The sequence below is a fragment of the Triticum aestivum genome, chromosome 5D (genome assembly GCF_018294505.1).
Source record: "Triticum aestivum cultivar Chinese Spring chromosome 5D, IWGSC CS RefSeq v2.1, whole genome shotgun sequence".
In the NCBI taxonomy this organism is placed as follows: Eukaryota; Viridiplantae; Streptophyta; class Magnoliopsida; order Poales; family Poaceae; genus Triticum; species Triticum aestivum.
Genome location: NC_057808.1, coordinates 191,442,168 through 191,455,347, shown reverse-complemented (window position 1 = coordinate 191,455,347; position 13,180 = coordinate 191,442,168).

Here is a 13,180-nt window from a genome sequence, read left to right as displayed (position 1 = left end):
ACAAGTCCAGAAACTCCCGCTGATAAGCTTCGACAGTTTTGTTGCCTTGGGTGAGGTTGCGGAACTCACGCTTCTTCCGGTCCATGACTCCTTGAGGAATGAAGCGGGCACGGAAAGCAGCTTGGAAGTCTGGCCATGTGATGATTGTTCCAGCTGGCAGAGTACGCCTGTGGCTGTCCCACCATTGAGCTGCGGGTCCCTTCAAGAAGAAGGAAGCAAAGGTGACATAGCTGGCAGGGGCTACATCAGCAGACTCCATCTCATAGGTGATGTCACGAAGCCAGTCATCAGCATCCAGAGGCTGAGTTGAGCTGCGGTAGATGGTTGGGTTGAGGCGTATGAAATCTTGAAGAGTCACTTGGGCTTGCTGCTGGTTCATATTGGGGCGAGGAAACTGAGCCATCATATTTTCCATGAATTGGCGGTTCAGTTCGAACTGTTGGATCATACCAGCCATGTACTCAGGTGGTGGTGGGGCATCGCCACCACGGCCACGACCACCTGGTCTAACCATCCTGCTAATATATAACAGGGGTAGTTCAGCATTTAGAAAATTTGCAATGACAAGAATCATTCATGATGAAACATGCATAATGAAAGGAGCACGATAGCTACTACTCAGTAGTCGGCATAGCTTACAAAAGGGGTCATGCATAGAGTTCAGTACACAGGGTTCAGTACATAGACTAAAACATCATAGGCGGCACACAGGCTCGCGGCGAATGCCTTTAACACTACAAACAAGCCTACATCAGTCCCAAGAGGTACTGTGGAGGTAATCGTAGCCCGACAGCTGGTAGTGAGGCAACAGATAGCCCTCCACGTCAGCAGACTGGGGGCCGCGGATACTCAGGTGTAGAGCCCGACGCTCAGGTGGCAGAAGAGAACCAAGTGCGGGAGAGTAGCCTCCCACCTCTGGCCAACCGACACCGTGGGGCATCACGGTCCTGGCTGGGTAGATCGCAGTACGCGGTACCTGTCCAGACCGGACAAAGGGGTGCAGCAGCGTCAGAGCACGGAAAAGGTGCTGCCGGGTGGTGTTCATCTCGTGGCGAAGAGCTCGGTTAGCTCGATCCAGCCCATCAGCATGCAGAACCAGGTGCTGATGGTAGAAGGGCTCTCGGATGACAGTGGAGTAGGCAGCAGTATAGTATCCCTCCGCACCAACATCAGAGGCGATAGCAATGTGCCTGAAAGGGGAGGTGTCCAACTCCTGATACTCTCCACGAAGACGTGTCAGAGCAGCATAGGCAGCATCGTGGACAGCCATATCGATGGTCACACCAACACCATGTGCGGTGTGCAGCACAGTAGTGGAGTCATACTCCCGAGAGTAGAGGTGGACGATCGCACGGTACTGCTCCTGGTTAAAGTCCTGGTACTCCTCGTAGACGGTGTACTCAGGGTGCCAGCGATAACCCAGATAGGTCATCATCTCAGCTAGCACCGCAGGTGATCCCGAGGCACCAATGGTCGTCGTGTGGCGAACGACCTGCCTCGTGGATTCCATCTGAAAGCAAAGACGTTTCAAAGGAGTCAAATGACAGTGTGTGAATTGTTCAAAATACTATTCTAAGAAACAACTATGGCCTATCCAACTTTGGGGTGAACGCGGTCACGGGATCCTAGTGTTAAAGTTAGTAAATTCGTTTAACCCGAGTAGAAGAGAGTTCAGAGTCCCAGAGTAAAGGTCGAGGAGTAAAAGATCCTAGTACCACCCAATGGCGACGTGGGCCCATAAGACACACAGCCATGTTAGTAAAAGTTTTGTAACGTCTAGACTCGACTTCGGCCAAGGAGTGTGGAAAGGGGGATTCCTACAGGCAGTCGGCTCTGATACCGCCCCCGATTTGACCGTACACTAATCATGCACGCAAATGTGTACGACCAAGATCAGGGACTCACGGGAAGATATCACAACACAACTCTACAACATAAATAAGTCATACAAGCATCATAATACAAGCCAGGGGCCTCGAGGGCTCGAATACAAGTGCTCGATCATAGACGAGTCAGCGGAAGCAACAATATCTGAGTACAGACATAAGTTAAACAAGTTTTGCCTTAAGAAGGCTAGCACAAAAGTAGCAACGATCGAAAAGGCAAGGCCTCCTGCCTGGGACCTCCTAACTACTCCTGGTCGTCGTCAGCGGCCTGCACGTAGTAGTAGGCACCTCCAGTGCCGTGGGAGTCGTCGTCGACGGTGGCGTCTGGCTCCTGAACTCCAGCATCTGGTTGCGACAATCCGGTATAGAAAGGGGAAAAGAGGGAGAAAAGCAACCGTGAGTACTCATCCAAAGTACTCGCAAGCAAGGAGCTACACTACATATGCATGAGTATATGTGTAAAGGGGCATATCAGTGGACTGAACTGCAGATTGCCAGAATAAGAGGGGGATAGCTAGTCCTGTCGAAGACTACGCTTCTGGACATCTCCATCTTGCAGCATGTAGAAGAGAATAGATTGAATTCCTCCAAGTAGCATCGTATAGCATAATCCTACCCGGCAATCCCCTCCTCGACGCCCTGTTAGAGAGCGACCACCGGGTTGTATCTGGCACTTGGAAGGGTGTATTTTATTCAGTATCCAGTTCTAGTTGTCATAAGGTCAAGGCACAACTCCGGGTCGTCCTTTTACCGAGGGACACGGCTATTCGAATAGATAAACTTCCCTGCAGGGGTGCACCACATAACCCAACACGCTCGATCCCAATTGGCCGGACACACTTTCCTAGGTCATGCCCGGCCTCGTAAGATCAACACGTCGCAGCCCCACCTAAGCACAACAGAGAGGTCAGCACGCCGGTCTAACCCTATGCGCGCAGGGGTCTGGGCCCATCGCCCTATGCACACCTGCACGTTGCGTACGCGGCCGGAAGCAGACCTAGCCTAGTGGCGTTCCAGTCCAATCCGGCGCGCGCCACTCAGTCGCTGACGTCAAGAAGGCTTCGGCTGATACCACGACGCCGGGATACCCATAACTACTCCCGCGTAGATGGTTAGTGCGTATAGACCAAATGGCCAGACTCAGATCAAATACCAAGATCTCGTTAAGCGTGTTAAGTATCCGCGAACGCCGACCAGGGCCAGGCCCACCTCTCACCTAGGCGGTCTCAACCTGCCCTGTCGCTCCGCCACAAAGATCCACTTGCGGGTACTCCTACGAGCCGACCCGACTTTAGTCATCACATGTGTCATGTATGTAGTATATAAGTATATACCTGTGATCACCGCCCAGGTGATCACGGCCCGATAGTATAGCACAGCAGACGGACAAGAATGTAGGGCCACTGATGGAAATCTAGCATCCTATACTAAGCATGTAGGATTGCAGGTAAAGGTATCAACAGTAGTAGCAAGGATAGGCTATGCATCAGGATAGAATATCGAAAAGCAGTAACATGCTAAACTACTCTAATGCAAGCAGTATAGAGAATAGAGTAGGCGATATCTGGTGATCAAGGGGGGGGGGCTTGCCTGATTGCTCTGGCAAGTAGGAGGGGTCGTCGACTCCGTAGTCGAACTGGGCAGCAGCAGTGTCGGTCTCGTAGTCTACCGGAGAGAAGAGGGGGAAGAAACAGTAAATACAATGCAAACATAAGCATGACGATGCGTGACATGACAGTGAGCGGTGCTAGGGGTGTCCTAACGCGACAGTAGGTGGTACCGGTGAAGGGGGGGAACACCCGGGAGGTATTCCCGATGTTTCACGTTTTCGGACAGACGGACCGGAGGGGGAAAGTTGCTAGTTCGATAGGTTAGGGAGGTGTGGTGGACGAACGGACTGCGTATTCGGATTCGTCTCGTCGTTCTGAGCAACTTTCATATAGAAAACATTTTCATCCGAGTTACGGTTTAAAAGATATGAATTTTCAAAGTTTATTTGAATTTCTGGAATTATTTATATTCAGAAAAATGAATTATGACGTCAGCATGAGGTAATGCTGACGTCAGCAGGTCAACTGGTCGGCTGACCAGTCAAACCAGACAGGTGGGTCCAGTGGGACCCACATGTCAGCCTCTGTTAGTCTAACATTTAGTTAAACTAAACTAACAGTATAATTAGAGGGATGGGCCCCACATGTCAGTGACTAATTAGTTAATCTAATTACTTTTAATTATAAAATCATTTTAATTATTTATTTTAAGGGGCGGGGCCCGCACGTCAGTGGCTGGGGCCGCCCAGTCAGCCCAGTTGACCAGGTCAACTGGTCAACAGGTGACCAGGGGGCCCACTGGCAGTGACCCAGGGGGTGGCCCCCAGGTGTGCCACGTCGGACGCCGGCGGGAGGGCACTCCGGCGAGCCCGTACACGGCGACGAGCCTCGGCCGTGGCCGGATTTCGGCCACAGGGGTCCGTTTCACGCGCGCTTGGTCGCGTTCGAACGGCCAAGACGATCCGCGCCGGATGGTGGTAGTGGTTCGTCCGGAGATGGCCGGAAACGGCACCGGCGGTGAGCTTAGCGGCGGCCGGAGTTCGGGGTTGCACGGGCACGGCGATGGGAGGCACGGGAAGGCCAGGCGTGGGGCTCTACGGGGTCCTGGGAGTGCCAGGAGCACGCGGGGACCATCGGTGCGGGCGGAGGAGCTCGGGGTGCGCGAGGACGAGGGGGGGCAGGCGGGGCGTGGCCGACGCGGGCGCGCGGTCGGGGCGCGAGCGGGCGAAGGCCGTGCGGGCGCGCGTGCGTGGACAGGCGCGGCGGGGCACGTCTGGGCGCGCCGGAGCGCGAGCGGGGCGGCGGTGACCGAGAGGAGAGGGGCGGGCGACGGAGGCCGGTGGCCTCACCGAGGGATGCAGGGTCACGGCAGTGGGGTCCAGTGGGGGGGGGCTTTTGTTCCTTTTTTTTTTCTTTGTTCTGTTTTCTGTTTTCTCTTTTTTGTTTATTTCCTTTTCTGTTTTATTTCATTTAAAAGTATTTAGACATTTTATAAAAATGTGTTTTCTCCACCATAATTACCAGTGTATTATTTAGAACCCACTAAACATTTCTGTTTGAATTTTTGAAAACTTTTATTTTCCACTTTGATTATATTTGAAGTTTGAACTAGGAGTTTGACAAGGGTGTGGTTCAAATGTGATCAAGCCCTGTTTAGCAACATGATTAGCTTAATCACAGGGGGTTACTGTAGCATGATTCCCAGGGTGTTACACTCGCACTACATGGTGTTTGAGAAACGGATGACCGAGACACAGTCTTTCAGAAACAATACTCTTTACTCCGGGTGGACAGTTACACCTACTTTCCCTACATATGCTAGCCCACCTCTTCAAGAGGTCATGTAACCTACTCAACTATGCTAGAGCCCATAATAGCTTGTGGCTGCACACGGAAGTTTCTAGCATGAATAATCTCATGATCCCTTTGAGCCTGGGTGGCGGTCCATAGGATGATCACACGGGTACTCCGGGATATCCAAAAATACAGGCAACACTGGGTTCTCCAGGTGCCTCAATCCACCCAGATGTAAATTAAAGTAACCACCTTAAGTTGAACCATTAATTAACAATCTCACATATGTCATGAAAATTCACTCGAACCCAATCCACGTCTACGAGCATAGCATAGCAATATAAGCAAACGTAGAAGTAACTCCCAAAGGTTTGATAATAAACAGGGCAATAGGTACTACCTCATCTACTTCCCAAAACCCACATATTAATCAGATCCTAATCATGCAATTGTTTGAGGATTGATCTAATGCAACAAAACTGGGTGGTAAAGAGGTATGATCAAAGTGTTACTTGCCTTGCTGATGATCCGTGAAACCTAGAGACTCGTAGTAGCACGCTTCGCACTTCGGGTACTCTATCGCAAACAAACAATACATACATAAGCAATCAAGCAAGGGTGCACAGGTAAAACTCGAAATAAGAGATCCAACCAGAAAGTTCAACTTAAGAACTCCGGTTTGCAAAAAAATTCAAATCGAACGAAGCAACGAAACTCAAACGGCGAAAGAAACAAGCTTCGTTTACTAATCTGGACCTAAGTCAAATTTTACAGTAGCCAAAAACTTGTTTAGGTTGGTTAAACAGAAAGAGGGTTTCGAGATGAAACTCTAGGCGCTTGAATCGCCTGATTCCGATAAACGAGCGAAAAGTTATACTAAAACGAAAATCGGATCAGAAATCGCGATCGAAAATAATCGCGGAAAAATCTGAGAAAAAGAAAAACTAACGAACAGGCTAACGAACGAACGTTCGCTGTCTGCGGTTAAACGACGAAAACCGTTCGTTAAAACAAACGTACGAACGAACGTCCGCAAAATAAATAAACCGATCTATTAAAAAAACGAAAACTAGGGTTATCTGAAAAAAACAAATCGGTTTTCTCTCAAAAACCGGCGGCGGCAGGGCGTCTACCTCGGCGGGGCTCCAGCAAGATCCGGCGGGGTCCGGTGGGGCGGCGGGCGGCAATGGCATGTGGCGGCGCTAGGCGGCAGCGGCGGCGCTAGGCGGCGGGGTGGCTCGGGCGGTGGTGGCGGGGGCGGTGGCGGCGGTATTTAAGAGGAGGGGGGCGGCGGCTGGCTTGGGGGAGGGGCCGTCTCGGGAGGCGTGCTCCTCCCGGACTCGGGCGGCAGCGGCGGCTTCGCTCGGGACTCCGGTCCCGAGCCGGTGCGGGAGACGGCGGCGGCGCGGGCTTGGCCCGGCTCGGCTGGGCCTTAGGCCCAGTCGGGCGCGCGAACAGTTTTTTTTTTAAATAACGTTCCGCCGAAACTTAAATAAATCCTAGAAAATTAAATAAAAAACTAAAAATGCCAAAACAAATTTTCTTTGTCTAAATAATATATTTAGAACAAGATGAACATTTATTTGGGCCTAAAATGCAATTTTGAAAAACGCATATTTTTTCCCAATTCAAATAAAATCAAATAAAATCCAAATAAAATCAAATATTTGTTTTTAATATTTTTCCTCCAATATTTCATTATCTTTGGAGAAGTCATATTATCCCCTCTCATATATTTTGATATGAAATATTTTTGGAGAGAAAAATAATTAAAACAAATGATCCTATTTTCAAGATTTGAGAAAACCCAAATATGAAAATAACGAAATCCCCAACTCTCTCCGTGGGTCCTTGAGTTGCGTAGAATTTCTAGGATCGCAAAACAAAATGCAATAAAATATGTTATGCATGATGATCTAATGTATAACATTCCAAATTGAAAATTTGGGATGTTACAAACCTACCCCTCCTTAAGATGAATCTCGCCCTCGAGATTCGGGTTGGCTAGAAAATAGGTGAGAGTGGTCCTTCCATAGATCTTCCTCTCGCTCCCAGGTGGCTTCATCCTCGGTATGGTGACTCCACTGAACTTTGCAAAACTTGATAACCTTGCTGCGGGTGACTCGGCTGGCATATTCAAGAATCTTGACTGGTTTCTCCTCATAGGTCAAATCACTATCCAGCTGAATCGCTTCCAATGGCACTGTATCTCTCAGTGGTATCTCACCCATCTCTGCGTGGCACTTCTTTAGCTGAGAAACATGGAACACATCGTGAACTCCCGACAATCCTTCGGGCAATTCCAACTTGTAAGCAACTTCTCCCATACGCTCCAAAACTTTGTATGGTCCTACAAAACGTGGCGCTAACTTTCCCTTAACTCCAAAGCGCTTCACTCCTCGAAGTGGTGATACACGAAGATAAACTCTGTCTCCGACTTTGTAAACTGTCTCCTTGCATTTAGAATCTGCATAGCTCTTCTGCCTGGACTGGGCTACCTTGAGCCTATCGCGAATCAACTTCACCTTATGTTCAGACTCTTTAATCAAATCTGGTCCAAACAACTGGCGGTCTCCAACTTCATCCCACAACAAAGGTGTCCTGCATCTCCTTCCGTACAGAGCTTCAAAAGGGGCCATCTTCAAACTGGATTGATAACTGTTGTTGTAAGAGAACTCTGCATATGGCAAATTGTCGACCCAACTAGATCCATAATCTAGCGCACAAGCTCTCAGCATGTCCTCCAAAATCTGATTGACTCTCTCGATCTGTCCGTCTGTCGGTGGATGAAAGGCTGTACTGAACTATAGCCTGGTACCCAAAGTTTCGTGCAACTGTTTCCAAAACCTTGAAGTAAACTGGGTTCCTCTATCTGATACAATGGTCCTCGGAACTCCATGTAGACATACGATCCTGGTCATGTATATCTTTGCCAACTTAGCACTTGTATAAGTGGTCTTTACTGGGATGAAATGAGCTACCTTCGTCAAACGATCGACTACAACCCATATCGAGTCATAGCCTGAACGAGTCCTGGGCAATCCTGTGATAAAATCCATGCCTAGCTTATCCCACTTCCATTCGGGTATCGGCAATGGTTGTAGCAATCCTGCCGGCTTCTGATGCTCTGCCTTCACTCTCTGACATACATCACAAACTGCTACATACTCCGCAATATCCTTCTTCATTCCGGTCCACCAGAAACTGTCCTTTAAATCTAGGTACATCTTGGTATTTCCTGGGTGAATCGAATATGGTGAATCATGGGCCTCTTGCAAAATCAACTTCCTGATCTCCGGATCATTGGGCACATAAACGCGGTCCTCAAACCATAAGGTATCGTGTTCATCCTCACAAAATCCCTTGGCTTTTCCTTTGCTCATCCTTTCCTTTATCTCAGCAATCTCCTTATCTGTCTTCTGAGCTTCTCTGATCTTATCCATCAAAGTAGACTGAATATCCAATGCTGCTACAAAGCCTCTTGGAACTATTTCCAAACATAGTTCGCGAAGATCCTCTGCTAACTCCTTGGGTAACTCTCCGGTCATGAGTGTGTTGACATGGCTCTTGCGGCTCAACGCATCAGCTACTACGTTAGCCTTCCCTGGGTGATAATGCAATCTCATATCATAATCCTTAATGAGCTCCAACCATCTCCTTTGCCTGAGATTTAACTCCTTCTGCATGAAAATGTACTTCAAACTCTTGTGATCCGTGTACACCTCACAATGGTTTTCGATGAGAAAATGTCTCCATGTCTTCAATGCATGCACTACGGCTGCTAACTCCAAATCATGTGTAGCATAATTCAACTCATGGGGTTTAAGCTGCCGTGAGGCATATGAAAGAACTCTTCCCTCCTGCATAAGTACGGCTCCAAGTCCTCGACGAGAAGCGTCGCAATATACTTCATAATCCTTGCGTTGATCTGGCAGAATCAACACTGGCGCGGTAACTAAATGTTTCTTCAACTCCTGGAAACTAGCCTCACATTCCTCAGTCCAATTGAACTTGGTGTCTTTCTTCAACAACTCCGTCATAGGCTTTGCAATCTTCGAGAAATTCTCAATAAATCTCCGGTAGTATCCTGCGAGTCCAAGAAAACTCCGGATTTCTCCAACTGTCGTGGGTGACTCCCAATTTGTCACAGTGTTAACCTTGGTGGGATCTACTGCTATTCCTTCTCCGGATATAACATGTCCAAGGAATCCAACTTCCTTTAACCAAAACTCGCACTTGCTGAACTTGGCATATAACTGATGTTCTCTGAGCTTTCCAAGTACCAAACGCAAATGCTCCTTATGCTCTTCTTCATTCTTCGAATAGACCAGAATATCATCAATGAACACTACGACGAACTTATCCAAAAACTCCATAAACACTTTTTTCATCATGTTCATGAAATAGGCAGGTGCGTTAGTCAGGCCAAATGACATAACTGTGTACGCATATAGCCCATACCTTGTGGTAAAAGCTGTCTTGGGTATATCCTGCTCTCGAATCTTCAACTGGTGGTATCCTGACCGCAAATCAATCTTGGAAAATACTTTAGCTCCTTGTAGTCGGTCAAACAGATCATTGATCATCGGCAGTGGGTACTTGTTCTTGATTGTTACTTCATTCAATCCACGATAATCAACAACCATCCTCAACGATCCATCTTTCTTCTCCACTAGAAGTACTGGTGTTCCCCAAGGTGACGAACTTGGGCGAATATATCCTTTATCCAATAACTCCTTAATCTGCTTCTTAATTTCTTCCAAATCCTTAGCGGGCATCCTGTACGGTCTCTTAGATATTGGCCCTGTGCCTGGCAAAAGCTCAATCAAAAACTTACCTATTACTGCATCAGGCTGGGCTTCTACCTCCTCCACGTTAACGTGGTTCACTTGTCCTCTGTTGAAAGGGTTCGGCTTCTTCCCCGAGCTTCCATTGCCATTTCCATTCTTTGCTTCCGGACAATCAGTGGCATAATGTCCAGTCTTCTGGCACTTGAAACAAGTAACGTGGCTTAGATCCCTCTTGGCTGGGGTTGATGGGTTGGTACGATTCTGTCCGTTGCTTCCTCCATTTCCATTGCCATTCTTGGGGCCACTATGATTGTGCGAGCTCCCTCCATTGTGATTGTGACCTCCATGGTTATGCTGAAGGTGTCCTCCCGAGTTCGGGGTAAAACGAGGCTTCTGATGAGCTCCTGTACTGTACTTTCCTTGTCCATACTTCCTCTTACGGCTCTCAATCTGCTGCTGCTTCCCTTCAATCATGAGAGCTCTGTCTACCAACTCCTGGTAGTTGTTAAAAGTTGCCACCATCAACTGCATGCTCAGCTCATCATTCAGTCCTTCCAGAAACTTCTCCTGCTTAGCTGCATCCGTAGCAACGTCATCTGGGGCATAACGTGCTAACTTACTGAAATCCTCCACGTACTAGCCTACGGTACGTCCTCCTTGGCGTAAGTTGCGAAACTCACGCTTCTTCATGGCCATAGCTCCTGCTGAAACATGGGCAATACGGAAAGCTTGCTGAAACTGGTCCCATGTGACAGTGTCAATGGGTTGAGTGGCTGTGTAATTCTCCCACCATGATGTTGCGGGTCCATCAAGCTGATGTGCGGCAAAACGCACTCTCTCCGCATCTGTGCATCCTGCAGTGGTCAGCTCCCTTCCAACCTTGCGGAGCCAATCATCTGCCACAATCGGCTCGGTGCTACTAGAGAACACCGGTGGATTCAGCCTAAGAAAACGGACTAAGTGATCAACAGGTGGTGGTGGTGGTGGGTTGTTGTTGTTGTTGCCATAACCGGGGACACGGCTAACCATGATTAGATTGTACACTCTGCAGAGGTTTGCCCACTTTTCCCCACAAGACTCGATCGCCTCCGCTTGATTTCTCGCACTACATGGTGTTTGAGAAATGGATGACCGAGACACAGTCTTTCAGAAACAATACTCTTTACTCCGGGTGGACAGTTACACCTACTTTCCCCTACATCTGCTAGCCCACCTCTTCAAGAGGTCATGTAACCTACTCAACTATGCTAGAGCCCATAATAGCTTGTGGCTGCACACGGAAGTTTCTAGCATGAATAATCTCATGATCCCTTTGAGCCTGGGTGGCAGTCCATAGGATGATCACACGGGTACTCTGGGATATCCAAAAATACATGCAACACTGGGTTCTCCAGGTGCCTCAATCCACCCAGATGTAAATTAAAGTAACCACCTTAAGTTGAACCATTAATTAACAATCTCACATATGTCATGAAAATTCACTCGAACCCAATCCACGTCTACGAGCATAGCATAGCAATATAAGCAAACGTAGAAGTAACTCCCAAAGGTTTGATAATAAACAGGGCAATAGGTACTACCTCATCTACTTCCCAAAACCCACATATTAATCAGATCCTAATCATGCAATTGTTTGAGGATTGATCTAATGCAACAAAACTGGGTGGTAAAGAGGTATGATCAAAGTGTTACTTGCCTTGCTGATGATCCGTGAAACCTAGAGACTCATAGTAGCACGCTTCGCACTCCGGGTACTCTATCGCAAACAAACAATACATACATAAGCAATCAAGCAAGGGTGCACGGGTAAAACTCGAAATAAGAGATCCAACCAGAAAGTTCAACTTAAGAACTCCGGTTTGCAAAAAATTCAAATCAAACAAAGCAACGAAACTCAAACGGCGAAAGAAACAACCTTCGTTTACTAATCTGGACCTAAGTCAAATTTTACAGTAGCCAAAAACTTGTTTAGGTTGGTTAAACAGAAAGAGGGTTTCGAGATGAAACTCTAGGCGCTTGAATCGCCTGATTCCGATAAACGAGCGAAAAGTTATACTAAAACGAAAATCGGATCAGAAATCGCGATCGAAAATAATCGCGGAAAAATCCGAGAAAAAGAAAAACTGACGAAGAGGCTAACGAACGAACGTTCGCTGTCTGCGGTTATACGACGAAAACCATTCGTTAAAATGAATGTGCGGACGAACGTCCGCAAAATAAATAAACCGAAAATAAAACCGATCTATTCAAAAAAATGAAAACTAGGGTTTTCTGGAAAAAAAACAAATCGGTTTTCTTTCAAAAACCGGCGGCGGCGGGGCGTCTACCTCAGTGGGGATCCGGCGAGATCCGGCGGCTCCGGCGGGGTCCGGTGGGGCGGCGGGGCGGCAACGGGAGGCGGCGGCGGCGGCGCTAGGCAGCAGCGGCAGCGGCGGCGCTAGGCGGCGGGGTGGCTCGGGCGATGGTGGTGGGGGTCGGTGGCGGCGGTATTTAAGAGGAGGGGGGCGGCGGCTGGCTTGGGGGAGGGGCCGTCTCGGGAGGCGTGCTCCTCCCGGACTCGGGCGGCGGCGGCGGCTTCGCTCGGGACTCCGGTCCCGAGCCGGTGCGGGAGACGGCGGCGGCGCGGGCTTGGCCCGACTCGGCTGGGCCTTCGGCCCAGTCGGGCGCGCGAACAGTTTTTTTTTAAATAACGTTCCGCCGAAACTTAAATAAATCCTAGAAAAATAAATAAAAAACTAAAAATGCCAAAACAAACTTTCTCTGTCTAAATAAAATATTTAGAACAAGATGAACATTTATTTGGGCCTAAAATGCAATTTTGAAAAACGCATATTTTTTTCCTAATTCAAATAAAATCCAAATCAAATCAAATCTTTGTTTTTAATATTTTTCCTCTGATATTTCATTATTTTTGGAGAAGTCATATTATCCCCTCTCATATATTTTGATATGAAATATTTTCGGAGAGAAAAATAATTAAAACAAATGATCCTATTTTCAAAATTTGGGAAAACCCAAATATGAAAATAACGAAATCCCCAACTCTCTCCGTGGGTGCTTGAGTTGCGTAGAATTTCTAGGATCGCAAAACAAAATGCAATAAAATATGTTATGCAGGATGATCTAATGTATAACATTCCAAATTGAAAATTTGGGATGT